Source organism: Lissotriton vulgaris, unplaced genomic scaffold (genome assembly GCF_964263255.1).
Source record: "Lissotriton vulgaris unplaced genomic scaffold, aLisVul1.2 SCAFFOLD_2138, whole genome shotgun sequence".
In the NCBI taxonomy this organism is placed as follows: Eukaryota; Metazoa; Chordata; class Amphibia; order Caudata; family Salamandridae; genus Lissotriton; species Lissotriton vulgaris.
The window spans coordinates 289,405-304,661 of record NW_028252614.1 but is presented as its reverse complement, the minus strand read 5'-3'; positions in this window follow the sequence as shown (position 1 = coordinate 304,661).

The following is a 15,257-nucleotide window of genomic DNA, read 5'->3' as shown; positions in this document are numbered from 1 at the left end:
CTTTTAATGAACCTTCTCCTTATTTCACCACGAGGGACGATATTACATAAGTACCACAGGGTACAGAAGGCATTGTGCCACATTTTGAAACCCACCCACTCTTGTGGCAGTTCTGTATTGCATAGGGTATTACAGACTCAAAGTTGCAGGGTGGTTCCTCATTTATATGGTGAGTGGCCACATGAAAATGATGGAAAGCCTTTGTGGCCCAGAACATTTAGCAATGTATGTACAAGAGTAGAGTGTACAACTGTGTGCCATGTGGGAAGTGTTGCACAGTTAGGACGCCCACTAGAAACACATTTTAGGACAGGGCACAAAGATTCCTCCTTCCTGCGGGTTCAGTCACAGACCCCTGATAGGATTTCCCTGCCCCCTATTAATGCCAACCGTTTAGTTAGCAGCTCGAGAAATGGCATGTTTTTCGCTACTGCACTATTTAGGGGGGCTGCGGGGAAATGGGGATTCTTTGGGGATCTCAGTTTGCATCTTCAGCACAAGCAGGGAATAAGGGCTAGAGATGTACAAAAGTTATGATTAACGTCCTCACTGACAAGTCACCAACAACTGACCAACGTCGTCCGGCCTGGCCGTTCGCGCTTGGTGCTGCCTTACTTTCACTTAGACAGCCTTACTTGGACTTAGTGAACGAACCGATATTGCAAGTAAATACCGAAAACCACAGAATGGAAGTACACACATTTAGAACTGAAGCAGAGAAATGCAGAATTAAAACAGACGAAGAAGACTGAAGTCTGATGGGTCCCGAATGGAAGCTGATATCTGGGAATTCGACAAACAGAATGAAAGCAGACAAATGCATTGGCAAAGCTAATAGGTCTGGGTTTAACGTGCTATTAAGTGCAGCATCAGCACATTAGAGCAAGACATATGGGAGCGAGGAAGTACAGGTCCAATAGTCATGGTCATTGGAATTATACAATCCTGCAGTTCTGGAATTGCCCACAACATTATAGATTTACCACATAATCCATCGTCTGCTGATAGTTTGCAGATTTTAACCAAATTTTTTTTTCTAGCTCGAACGGATCAAAAGTTACAATAAAGTCCACATGTATGTGATGTTTCGCACTAGGAGACACTCTGCGATGGTTAATTGGTTACTTTTCAATTGCTACTCTGTTCAAGTGTTAAACTGGCAGCTAAGAGATGTAACCTTTGCCCAAACAGAATTTACGTGTGTTAAAATGTTAAAATAACAGAATACTGTCAGATAATATGCTACAGTATGCAGCACAGTTTCCTTTGTCTTGCTATACAATTTAGTCCCCCATTGCAGCAATCCCAGTGACCCTGGCTGTATTTGTAAAGTAGCCTGCAGTTCAATGCAAGCACTAAAGTGGAGACAGAAAGACACACCCAAACAGCCAATAGCTAAGCGGAGAGATGATTACTCACTGGGCTGAACCAAGACTTGATTGAAAGAATCTCAGCCCAATACATGAAAAAAGTCTGGTAAAAACAAAGCTGATGGTTCAAAGGGTGGATCTAAATCTCCACTTTACCTACATTGTTAGTGAACGAAACAACGCTGCTGATAGGTTCTTGAACCCTTGAACTTGAATGGCCATGAATACACGGTGGTGGTGAGGCCGTGCATGTCCTACACCTGCCCAGCATTGCCAGCATAGGGCGGCCTTCCGAGGGCCCACAGAGTATTGAAAACGACACTTACAACCCTAAACGGGCCCATTCTCACCGGGTACCCTCCACTGTAAAGAGGAGGGCAGAGCAAACCCGTTAGCACTGCTGCTTGCTCCCCAGCACCACCACTCCCCAGCTCGAACCAAATTGTGATCCCAATCCTACTCTGGCAGTGCTACGATCAACGTGGCAGAGTTGAAATCTGCTCAGCACGCGCAGTGCCCAGGGTGCAACCGGCAAACTTTAAGCTCTTGAAAACGTGAGGGCACATACCGGAGCTAAGTGGTCTGACTGACACCTTAACCAGCTGAAAGCACGCCGCAAGTCAAGTATGTTACCAGTGCACCTTGGTATATGCGTCTCTCACAGATGGATAGTTATCTTTTGAAAGGTAGGGATATTTTCTGGCTTGGAGTACTAGACAGTTTGTTTAATATGCCTTTCAGTTACAGCACACTGTGAAAGTGAACCTAATTTGTGCCCGGCCACGCGTCATGTTTGGACTACAGCAGCGCCGGGCCTTGGCTTTTTTTTAACTTACATACTACTAACAGTAGTCTAAATCTTGCCAGGCCCATACTTCGACAGGCTGCAGTGCAGGCCCTATCGAAAAAATCACATGATCATTGCGTAGGTAGCGGTTAAAGAGGACGAAAGTGTGTGTGTACCTAACTAAGTTAGTCAGTACTAATAACTTAACTTACACTGCGTTACCTGCTGTGTGGTGGACCCGGCCGGCCGTCAGGGACAAGGCAGGTCGCGGCCCACACTGGCTGCAAGCACGGCCTTTCTTTATAACTGATATTAGGCCTTGAGCTGCAGCTGCTTCTACTAGAACATTACACATTACAGTACTGCTACTTACTGGCTGATGATCGATGCCCTCCTCAACACAACTCCAAGGTAGTCGGGGTCGGGCCGACTTGAACGTGAAGATTGACTCTTGGTGAGCTGAGCTGCTGCACGCTTCGGTGGTTATGCTCGGGCGTGGCAATGATGTAACAAAAATCTGCGCACATTGCCGCGCGCACAGCCCCTACCCCAGTATAACCAAAATAAATGCAGCCCAATTCAGTGTCCTCCTACCTGCGGCCCGCCCACAGCCTGGAAAGTCAGTGGTTAAGACCGCCGCGGCGCACAGTGCGGTGCCGCCATGAAAACAGTTATATATTTAAACTCATGTGTTTAGGAATAATGAATTTGCTCAGGGCAGCAGTCTAAATCCCACACCAACACTTTTAACCACCGGCGCTGTGGAAGATGTGAAAAACACGCAGCGGCTGCACGAGAGTACAGCAGTAAGTTAAAATTGGAAAATAAATGTGACTTGTGCAGCAGATGCGACGTAGACCCGGCCCTGTCAAATAAGTGCCGGTGCTAAGCACCGGAAAGCACCGGCACAAATTAAGCCCTGGGTAAAGGATACATTAAGTCAGCATGGAAATTACCATACGCACACACATGCTATAGTGACAGCAACAAAAATGTATTTCTTTGTGGTGAAAACTGCAAACGTTCACTAAGTGGTATACTTTTGTGCAAGGGTATTAATTTACACGGAGCCTGTGAAGGAAATTCTAACAACCTTTCATGCCACCAACATGTCACACCTGCAACGCAGATAGAGCCTTTCTTTATGCAACTCTCGAATGGGAGTTACATTCTAATAACGGATCACAGCTGTTGTGGCCTTTTGCCAGGGAAAGCATATCTCATAAGCGTAACTTCCATGGTCAAATGATGTATGCAAGCATTGTTTCCAAACGGCCCTGGAGACACAGAGACTCCCATTTGGCCTCGTTTGAATTTCTCTTCTATACGAATTGATACTTTAAGCAGAATGAAGTCTGTGCTTTTGCAGACAACAGTGCCCATCACGTCATCAAAAGAGACGTATGATCTTCTAGTTGCAAGGACAACATCAGAGATACATGACCTTTTATCAACAAATTGCCCCGTGCATTTCAAAGAAATGCTTAGACAAATCCTTAACATGTCTAGTGCCATAGGCATCCCAGGCATATTTAAGACCATTTTTACGGGACTGTTAACACCATTCAAAGCAATTCTGGGAATCATTCAAATTTTGTCCATTCAGTCTTTGGCGGCATACCCCTATTTTTGGGACTTGTAGCAGGCATTTTATTTTTGACCCTCCTGCTCCGATATGGCAAGCCAAAACTCAGACATGACTCCGACAGGGATGGAAGAAACGATCCTAGCAGTACGCTACCGGGACCGCATAACTAGAGTCTTTGGATTGGCCAGGCTGAGAGATCTGAACATGACCTGGTTTCTTTCATTCAGACCCATATGGCAGACCTGCATCTTACCTGTGCTTCGATGTATGCTATGCGGAGATGAGTGCGTGTTGGACACCTGTCTTGCACTTCCATCAGCAGTACCAATGGATATCGATACTTTGCTAAGTCCGGTAACGGCTCACGCATTGTGTTGTCCCCAGCGGCTACCAATCCTGATGACGGCATTTGTTGAGACTCCTGTGCTACGACTAGGTGGTGACAGTGGAGCGAGAAATAAAAGCAACATCACCCAGGTACGAACTTCTGTGAGCATTGCTGATCCAGACTTTGATGATAGCAATCATTCTCACACCTGCCAAGTTACAGCACTATCGAACTTGGTCGAACTGTCACCTGATTTTGTAGACCAATTCTTTGAGAGCTTGTCTGATATGATGTTCTCCCCCGAACAGAAACAATAATTTTTGAAAAGCATTCCGACACACAGCGTTCCCATGAACTCTGAATTCGGCTTTCAGTTTTGATCAACAAAAACTGCTGAAAAGTGTTGGAACTCTAATCCCCCGTTCAACAAGAATTTTTTTTTTTTAATGAACAATTTTTTCAAAATATTTACCTTTTTCTGGCACAAAAAATTCTTTGCTTAAAGTAGACCTATTCATAAAGAACAGAAGCTTCTATTTTTAGGTACATCTAGAGACATAATAACTTTTCACCAGCCTCTAGCACATGTTACAGCAAATGCATTTCTATGTGATGAAATTATCTCGCCCTTCTTTTCTGTATAAAGAGATATTTCATGTGTAATTTTTTTCGCAAAATCGTTCATTGATTACATATGCTATAATTTTGAATGATTTCTTTGCTTAAAGACGTACAGTACCAATATTTCCATGTATTTCAAATACGCCATTTCAAATGCTAATATGTATTTTGGGGTGGGTAATGTTACACATGCATCTTATCGCTATAGTTTTTAGTAATTTGATGGACATAAATTCGTGGAGTGGGTGTCGTGTTCTAATCTAGGACCCGATCAATACTGCGACCTTATGCCCCTATACGGCTATAATCCACTCATACCCCTATAATGGCATAAACGATCAAAAGCAATATTTCAGAAACTCGTCTCTGGCCTAACACGATAAGAGCCACATTTCAGAATCGCTTCCTCTGCAGCTCATTAGAGCAAATGACACAGCAGAAGCCACTATCTAAGATTCCTAGATTACACTCCGAGTTCTTCAGCAAGATAAAAACTCAGCAACCTGGGAAAGCCCCGCTTGCTATGTTTTGATTAGTAATAGAACTCTAATGAGCACTGAGAGACGATCACTTCCTAGTGACATCTTTATTGACGTCTTATGTCCAAAAACTTACGTCAAACAAGGCACCTTTCAGGTATAAATATTACCAACGTTGCCTTAAGCAAACGCTGCCTCAACGACATCGATGATAGCGATGGTGTGGTGAACACAGGAGCAGATCAACTGTCTCCTGCAGAGCCCAGCAGATACAAGCTGCCCACGGGCGCTGCCCCTCCTCCTCCTCGACGCGCTGAGAGAGACGCTGTCTTTTCTCCTGCCGAGAAAATCCAGCTCCGGCGTTTCCAGCCTACTCTTGCGAGTGACTGGGATATCGAGTCCTGGAAGGAGATACAAGACCTCCAACATTCTAATTCAGAGGTATGGTGTTGACTAAACCCTTAGAGAGAATTCTTGAAGCAAACCTTGGCAAAACCAACTTAACTAAAACTGCTACTTACTTACTCCCTCCCAAGTATTAGGCTTAGGTCAGGTACACTGGGGTAGGCATAGTTAGAAGCACCAGTTGAGTATGTTAGCTAAATGTATATATGAATGTATATATTTTATTCATTTTAACCATTGTATGGCTAAGAAACCATATCAATGCTTTTACAGTATTATTTCGCAATCCTCATTTTACTGTACGCACTTTTTATAATAACTAGTCTTGCAATTGTGGCAATTCATTTCTCTTCCACGAGAAGAAAGACTGTTCAATAAATAATACCTTTTTATTGAAAACGCCCATCTCTCTATTCTCTGCATCTTGGTGAAAGTAATCTGCACAACTGACTGAGTAAAATAACTGTCTATTGTTTCACACGACTCTAGAGATTGACTCTTATTCTAAGGAGCAAAGTTGTCATGTTTATGCAGTTGTTGGAAAACTGAATCCCTTCTTGTCTGTACCAGGGAAGCTGATCACTTCCTATTCAGTCAAGAAAGTTTCCAGTGACCTCTGAGCTAGTTGGTAACAAACCCAATTAAGTTTAGCATAGTCAGTAGAGACCTGGAAGACCCGCACTTCTACGTCCATACTATTGTTTATGTTATTCCAATGCGCAGGGCCTACTGGGAAAATAGGAACTACACTACAGAAGCGTGCACTGATGGCTGGTGGTGTGTGTGCCTGGTGCAAGCGTGCACTGACGGCTGGTGCTGTGGGTGCCTGGTGAAAGCCTGCACCGACGGTTGGTGGTGCGTGTGCCCGGTGAAAACGTGCACAAACGGCTGGTGGTGTGTGTGCCTGGTGAAAGCGTGCACTGACGGCTGGTGGTGTGTGCCTGGTGGAAGCGTGCACTGACAGCTGCTAGTGTGTGATGGCTGGTAGTGTGTGTGCCTGGTGAAAGTGTGCACTGATGGCTGGTGGTGTGTGTGCCTGGTGGAAGTGTGCACTGATGGCTGGTGGTGTGAGTGCTTGTTGGAAGCGTGCACTGATGGCTGTTGGTGTGTGTGCCTGGCAGAAGCGTGCACTGACGGCTGGTGGTGTGTGTGCCTGGTGGAAGTGTGCATTGACGGCTAGTGGTGTGTGTGCCTGATGGAAGCTTGCACTGACGGCTGGTGGTGTGGGTGCCTGGTGAAAGCGTGCACCAACGGCTGGTGGTGTGTGTGCCCTGTGAAAACATGCACCAATGGCTGGTGGTGTGTGTGTGCCAGGTGAAAGCGTGCACTGATGGCTGGTGGTGTGTGCCTGGTAGAAGCGTGCACTGACGGCTGGTATTGTGTGACGGCTGGTAGTGTGTGTGCCTGGTGAAAATGCGCACTGAAGGCTGGTGGTGTGTGTGCCTGGTGGAAGCGTGCACTGACGGCTGGTGGTGTGTGTGCCTGGTAGAAGCGTGCACTGACAGCTGGTAGTGTGTGACGGCTGGTAGTGTGTGTGCCTGGTGAAAGTGCGCACTGAAGGCTGGTGGTGTGTGTGCCTGGTGGAAGCGTACACTGACAGCTGGTGGTGTGTGTGCCTGGTGGAAGCATGCAGTGACGGATGGTGTTGTGTGTGCCTGGTGAAAGCGTGCACTGACGGCTGGTGGTGTGTGTGCCCGCTGAAAGCGTGCACCGACAGCTGGTGGTCTGTGTGTGCCTTTTGAAAGCGGGCACTGATGGCTGGTGGTGTGTGTGCCAGGTGGAAGTGTGCACTGACGGCTGGTGGTGTGTGTACCTAGTGGAAGCATGCACTGACGGCTGGTGGTGTGTGTGCCTGGTGGAAGCGTGCACTGACGGCTGGTGGTGTGTGCCTGGTGGAAGCGTGCACTGATGGCTGGTGGTGTGTGTGCCTGGTGGAAGCGTGCACTGATGGCTCGTGGTGTGTGTGCCTGGTGGAAGCGTGCACTGATGGGTGATGGTGTGTATGCCTGGTGGAAGCGTGCATTGACGGCTGGTGGTGTGTGTGCCCGGTGAAAGCGTGCACTGACGGCTGGAGGTGTGTGTGCCTGATTGAAGCGTGCACTGATGGCTGGTGGTGTGTGTGCCTGGTGGAAGCGTGCACTGATGGCTGGTGGTGTGTGTGCCTGGTGGAAGCGTGCACTGACGGCTGGTGGTGTGGGTGCCTGGTGAAAGCCTGCACCGACGGTTGGTGGTGCGTGTGCCCTCTGAAAAGGTGCACAAACGGCTGGTGGTGTGTGTGCCTGGTGAAAGCATGCACTGACGGCTGGTGGTGTGTGCCTGGTGGAAGCGTGCACTGACAGCTGCTAGTGTGTGACGGCTGGTAGCGTGTGTGCCTGGTGAAAGTGTGCACTGATGGCTGGTGGTGTGTGTGCCTGGTGAAAGTGTGCACTGATGGCTGGTGGTGTGTGTGCCTGGTGGAAGCGTGCACTGACAGCTAGTGGTGTGTGTGCCTGATGGAAGCTTGCACTGACGGCTGGTGGTGTGGGTGCCTGGTGAAAGCGTGCACCGACGGCTGGTGGTTTGTGTGTCCTGTGAAAACATGCACCGATGGCTGGTGGTGTGTGTGTGCCTGGTGAAAGCGTGCACTGATGGCTGGTGGTGTGTGCCTGGTAGAAGCGTGCACTGACGGCTGGTAGTGTGTGACGGCTGGTAGTGTGCGTGCCTGGTGAAACTGCGCACTGAAGGCTGGTGGTGTGTGTGCCTGGTGGAAGCGTGCACTGACGGCTGGTGGTGTGTGTGCCTGGTGGAAGCGTGCACAGACGGCTGGTGGTGTGTGTGCCTAGTGGAACCGTGCACCGACAGCTGGTAGTGTGTGACGGCTGGTAGTGTGTGTGCCTGGTGAAAGTGTGCACTGACGGCTGGTGGTGTGTGTGCCTGGTGGAAGCGTGCACTGATGGCTGGTGGTGTGTGTGCCTGGTGGAAGCGTGCACTGACGGCTGGCGGTGTGTGTGCCTGGTGGAAGCGTGCACTGACGGCTGGCGGTGTGTGTACATGGTGGAAGAGTGCACTGACAGCTGGTGGTGCATGTGTGCCTGGTGAAAGTGTGCACCGACAGCTGGTGGTGTATGTGCCAGGTGAAAGCGTGCACGAAGGCTGGTGGTGTGTGTGTGCCTGGTGAAAGCGTGCACTGACGGCTGGTGGTTTGTGCCTGGTGGAAGCATGCACCTACAGCTGGTAGTGTGTGACGGCTGGTAGTGTGTGTGCCTGGTGAAAGTGTGCCCTGACGGCTGGTGGTGTGTGTAGGTGTGGAAGCGTGTACTGACGGCTGGTGGTGTGTGTGCCTGGGGGAAGCATGCACTGACGGCTGGTGGTGTGTGTGCCTGGTGAAAGCGTGCACTGGCGGCTGGTGGTGTGTGTGCCTGGTGGAAGCGTGCACTGACTTCTGGTTGTGTGTGTGCCCGGTGGAAGCGTGCACTGACGGCTGGTGGTGTGTGTGCCTGATAGAAGCAAGCACTGACGGCTGGTGGTGTGTGTGCCTGATGGAATTGTGCACTGACGGCTTGTGGTGTGTTTGCCTGGTGAAAGTGTGCACTGACTTCTGGTGGTGTGTGTGCCCGGTGAAAGCCTGCACTGATGGCTGGTGGTGTGTGTGCCTGCTGGAAGCATGCACTGACGGCTTATGGTGTGTGTGCCTTGTGGAATTGTGCACTAATGGCTTGTGGTGTGTGTGCGTGGTGAAAGTGTGCGCTGAGGACTGTTGGTTTGTGTGCCTGGTGGAAGTAGGAGCATTCACAGTGATAGAAGACACAAATGAAACTGACGAAGAGGAGGGGGAGGAGGGGGGAAGGGAGGGGGAGTGGAGCAAAGGAGCATGATTCACAGCTAGAACAAACAAATGAAGCTGAAGGCTGAGTGCTGAAAGCAAAAGAAAAAGAAAAAAAAACAAGCCAAAAACAAGCCAAGTGAGAAAATGGGCCATATCCTTGCGGTTAAAACTAGACAGCAGAGAGCGGCAGCAGAGATAAAAGAGATATCGGATTTACAGGGGAATACTGTTACAGATCCGGATAGGATAAGAGATGTTTTTAGAGTATTCTATGAAAAGTTGTATGCACGGGAAGATACAGGGGGAATTGTAGAAATTAGTAACTACCTTAGGGATATAATCCCCCCATCCCTCTCAAGGGAGGAAGGAGAAATATTAGAATCTACCTTACGTTTAGAAGAATTTACTGAAGCATTGGGTAGTTTACCATCAGGAAAGGCCTCCGGGCAAGATCAAATTCCAGTCGAGTTCTACAAAGTATTCCGTAAATGTTTGCTGATATACATGTTTGAGGTTATGTTATATGTACAACAGGGGGGACAACCACCAGAATCATGGGGGGGGGGGCGATATAATTGTTATTGCTAAAAAAGGAAAGCCCCCATCTCTCCCTGGTTCGTATAGGCCAATTACGCTGATGAACTCAGATGTTAAGATTTACTCAAAGATGTTAGCAAAGAGGTTAGCAGGGTGTATTGATCATTTGGTGAGCCCATCACAACACAGCTTTATACCCGGGAAGGGTACTACCCAGCATATCAGGATGGCGATAACTATGATTGATGCAGCAGGGGTCACAGGTGACCCTATCTCAGCACTCTTCTTAGATGCCGAGAAGGCTTTTGATAGGGTCGCCTGGGAATATCTATGGGAGGTTATGAAGTGGTGTGGTATAGGGCCTGGGTATATACTTGCCATTCAAGCCCTGTATAGAGATCTGTCTGCAAGGATTAGAGTTAACGGAGGACACTCAGACTTAGTTAATATACAAAGAGGGACTCGACAGGGTTGCCCATCTTCCCCGCTGCTTTTTGCCCTATATATTGAGACTCTAATGCGCAAACTGGAGGGAAATCCGGAGATACAGCCTATGTCATTGAATGGTTGTATTGTGAAAACTCTTGCTTATGCCGATGACGTGGCTATATTGACTCCGAATCTGGATATAGCTATGGTAGGAGTGGAGACAGAGGCACATGTCTTTGGGCTGGTTTCAGGGTACAGCTTAAATAAGACAAAAACCCAGATAGTTTTGAATAGTTTTGCAAGCAGTGTGGATAACAGGGTGGTTAACAGTGCAACTTATTTAGGGATTGAAATCTCTACAAATTTGGAGGAGGTGGTTGAGTTAAATATGAGTCCATTGTTGGCGAAGGTTAAAAGTGATTTAGAAAGAATAAATAACTTACACTTGTCTTTGGTTGGATGCACTAATGTGCTGAAAATGGTTGTTTTGCCTAAATTTTAGTATTTATTTAGATCAATTCCTTTAATTTTTGAGAATAAATGGTTTAATATGCTGGAGGGTATAGTAAATAGATTTATATGGGCTCATGGAAAAACCCGCAGGGCTTATAAATTTATTACTCTACCAAGGGATAGAGGGGGCTGGGGTGCACCAGATTTTAGACTATATTATCTTGCTGCTGCACTCCAGTATATGCAGGGGCTAATAGGAGGGGGAGGTGGGTTACCGAAAATTACTACTATGTCAACCGAAGTCTACGCAGCTGTATTAGGCCAGGATGCAGAAAACTGCTTCCTGTACCACACGGATCTGGGTTATCTTAGAAGACAGTCATATAAGACCCTTAGTGCTGCGCTTAAAATCTGGAGTTCTTTTTAAAAAAAGACAGGTATGGGAAGATTCAATAGGTATACCAAAATATATCAAAATAAATCCTTCCCTGCAGAGATCTTCGCTGATTCAGTAATGGCAGGCTGGGAAGATAAAGGGATACAACAAATTGGGGATTTAAGAAATTCAGTGGCGATAGTTCAATTCGAGGATTTGGTAAACAGATATAAAATAGGTAGAAGTGACTTTTTTAAATATCTTCAGGTTAGGAGTTTTTTGAGAAATGAGTTGATGGAAGGGATAACTACGGGAGAGGAACATTCCATTAGGTCGATATATGCCTTTTTGTCAAAAAGCAGACCGGATGACTTGGATAAACACAGGGATAAATGGGTGGAGAAAGTAGGGATTACTTCTGAATTTTTCCATGAATCCCTAGAATTAGGTCGGTCCATTCTCTGTTCTGCTCCCTTGCAATCCCAACATTATAAGACCTTATTCTCACTATACCATACTCCAGCCAGGATTGCGAAATGGGGGGGTACCGAGGGTATTACCTGTCCCAGATGTAATTCGGTTGATGCAGATATTGTGCACATGTTTGCTACATGTCCTCAGCTATATACGTTAATCAAGGATATTGAGTACTTTTTGGATAACTCATTAAGGATAAAGATAACCCTTACAGTGAGCTTAATTATGTTGGGAGCTGGTACTGAAAATACTTCAATGGATCCAAATGATGCAATATTTTTGTTTATGGTGACTGCTGTTTTTAGACTAATGCTAGCTAGAGTATGGTTAGATAAGAGTCCCCCATCCATGCAAACATGGTTATCAAATTTAATTTCTATATACAATTTAGAAAAACATATCTATGCAAGAAAGGGTAGGATTGGGAGGGCTCGGGGTAATAAAATCTGGGGGCCCCTGGCGAGGTGGAGAGCAGGGATAGGTTGATTTTATTCTGTTTTCGCTATTGTGATTTTGTGCTGACTCTTTGATTCTATTGAAATTCTATTATATGTTACACTGTTGTAAGGGTACTTCTTTGTGTTCTTATTGTGAGATGATCAAATGTAAGATGGAAAGATGGTTAATTTTTTTTTTTTAAATGTGTGCTTTGGTTGTAAAAGTATAAAATAAAAATATATTTTAAAAAAAAAAAAGAAAAAAAAATAGAACAAACAAATGAAGCTGAAGGCTGAGTGCTGAAAGCAAAAGATAAAGACAAAAAAACAAGCCAAAAACAAGCCAAGCCATGAAAGTGAAAGTTAAAGTGATCGGACGGCGCGGCAGAGGGGAAAGCAACTAAATGATCTGTGACGGAGGAGACAGATGGCGGCTGCGTGCGTGCACGCACACCTGCACTCAAGCTTCAGGCCAGAAAAAGCCTCTGGTAGGTAGCACTTTTTTTTACCTTTTACTAAAAGTCGACCAAGCAGCGCATGTGCTGCTCTAGGCTCGACCTAATGAAACCGTACATCGAACCACTAGACCTCAAAACTGCTGTTCAGGTGTTAGTCATTTCCAGACTTGAATATGGATGCACCACTCTATCAGGACTTTGCAAAGTCTCAACAGCCACGCTTAAAGCATTTTTTAAGGTAGTCTCGAGACTCTTAACTGGGTCTAAAAATTTTGACCACATCACCCCTCATCTGAAAGCTCTCAACTGTCTGCCTCATGAAGCAAAAATCCAACTAAAGATGGCCTGCATAATGCATAAGGCAATCTGTCACAAAACACCACTGTACCTTGCACAGAAAATCTCGTTTTCTGGAGGAAGCAGACTCTCATGGAGCGCTGGCGCTCTTCTTCTAAAACCTCCACTCTTCCATAAGAAAAGAACATACAATAAGGTCTTCTCCGGAGCTGCACCGAGAATATGGAACTCGCTTCCACCAGGCATCAGGAAAATCTCTTCTACTTCCACATTCAAAAAAGAAGCTAACTCCTTCCTAATGAGAGAATTCCTCCCTTAATCTACAGTACCTCTCTCTGTAAGACCATCTATTACCAGACTCTAGTAGAAGTTCCTCACTCTCTCACTATGCGCTTCGCGATGGTCCGTACTCGCACAAAAACTTCTGCTTGAAGACTGCTTCCCCTATTGTCACACTGAGAATACCCAGATCAGCCCAAATTCATGATAAGAGGATCACTGACATAATATCGAATACAAAAATATAGACTTACCAAAATATCGATGAAAAAATATAGAAAGCAAAAATATCGAATTCCTATCTACAAACAGGTAAGTACAAAAATATCGAATCAAAAATATTGTTGTAAAAAATAGTCAATATCTATTTTTTTTAAAAATGTCTTAAAAGTAATTTAAAATTAATGAAATAATGAATATAATTAACTAAAACATACTTAAAAATACTTAAAACAACCTTAAAATTACTAAATAATTAATTTAAGCTATAAAAGAAATACATATATATATTGTCCCCGGAGCTGTTTCGCGCGTTTTTCCTGCTTTGGGAGAGAGCATTGGACTGTATATATATATATATATATATATATATATATATATATATATATATATATATATATATATATATATATATATATATATATATATATATATATATATATGTAATATTGATAAAAAATATACAGTATATTTACCGTAGGATATAGCGGGAGGGTAAAATGTACTATTACCACTCCAGTGAGTGCAACAGTCGGGAAACCGTTGGATAGCGTAGGGGTAAAAATTACTATTGCCCCTCCAGAGAGTGCAACAGTAGGGAAAGCGTTGGATAGCGTAGGGGTAAAAATTACTATTCCCACTCCAGAGAGTGCAATAGTAGGGAAAGCGATGGATAGCGTAGGGGTAAAAATTATTATTCCCACTCCAGAGAGTGCAACAGTAGGGAAAGCGTTGGATAGCAGGAGGGTAGAAATTACTATTCCCACTCCAGAGAGTGCAACAGTAGGGAAAGCGTTGGATAGCCTAGGGGTAACAATTACTATTCCCACTCTAGTGAGTTTAACAGTAGGGAAAGTAATGATTTAATATATTATTAAAAATAAATTAAATATCAATACCAATAAAAAATATATTACAATTAATTACTACTTTAATATTATGTAATAATTAATTAATTAGAAATACAAATACATATTAGTTATTAAAATGAATTACCCATTCGTAATTAATTAACAACTAATTAATGTTCAATAACAAAAACTAATTAATAATACAAATTATTACCAATTAATAATTAATTAACAGTAAATTAATTATCAATACACAAAACATATTTGTAATATGTAATTAATTACAATTAAATTACTTCCCACCCTATTCCCCTATAAACCCACAATCCGCTGCAGAACATAAATTAATACAATTATCGTAATTATCAATTATTCAATTAATACAAATGAATTACCAATTAATAAAAATTCATTACTAACTAAAAATTGATAAACAATAAATTACAAATCAATACCAATACATAAATACAAATTATTTACTTAATTACAATTAAATTACTTCCCACCCTATAAACCCACAACCCGCTATGGAAAATAAGTTAATAAAATTAACATGATTATCAATTAATCAATTAATAAAAATTAATTAACAATACATTCAAAATGAATACCAATAAATAAATACAAATATTTAATTAATTACAATTAAATTACTTCCCACCCTATTCCCCTATAAACCCACAACCCGCTACAGAAATAAAACGCAAAATTAAATTAAAAATAATTAGTTTTTTCTACAAATTAATATTTAATTTAATATAATTAAATTACTTTGCACCCTATTCCCCTATAAACCCACAACCCGCTAAAGAATTAAATTACGCAAAAATTAACTAACACAAAATTCATTACTTAAAATAAATTACAAAAATAATATACACTTTTCACACATATACTAACATACAAAACACTTTAAAAAAATCGATATTATTAAAAATTCGATATATTTTAACACCTATATTATATACTTTGATATTTTGACTTTCTATATTTTAAAAATCGATATTATATTACTTACCTTCAATTCGATATTTTTCACTACTATATTGTGTCCATTCGAT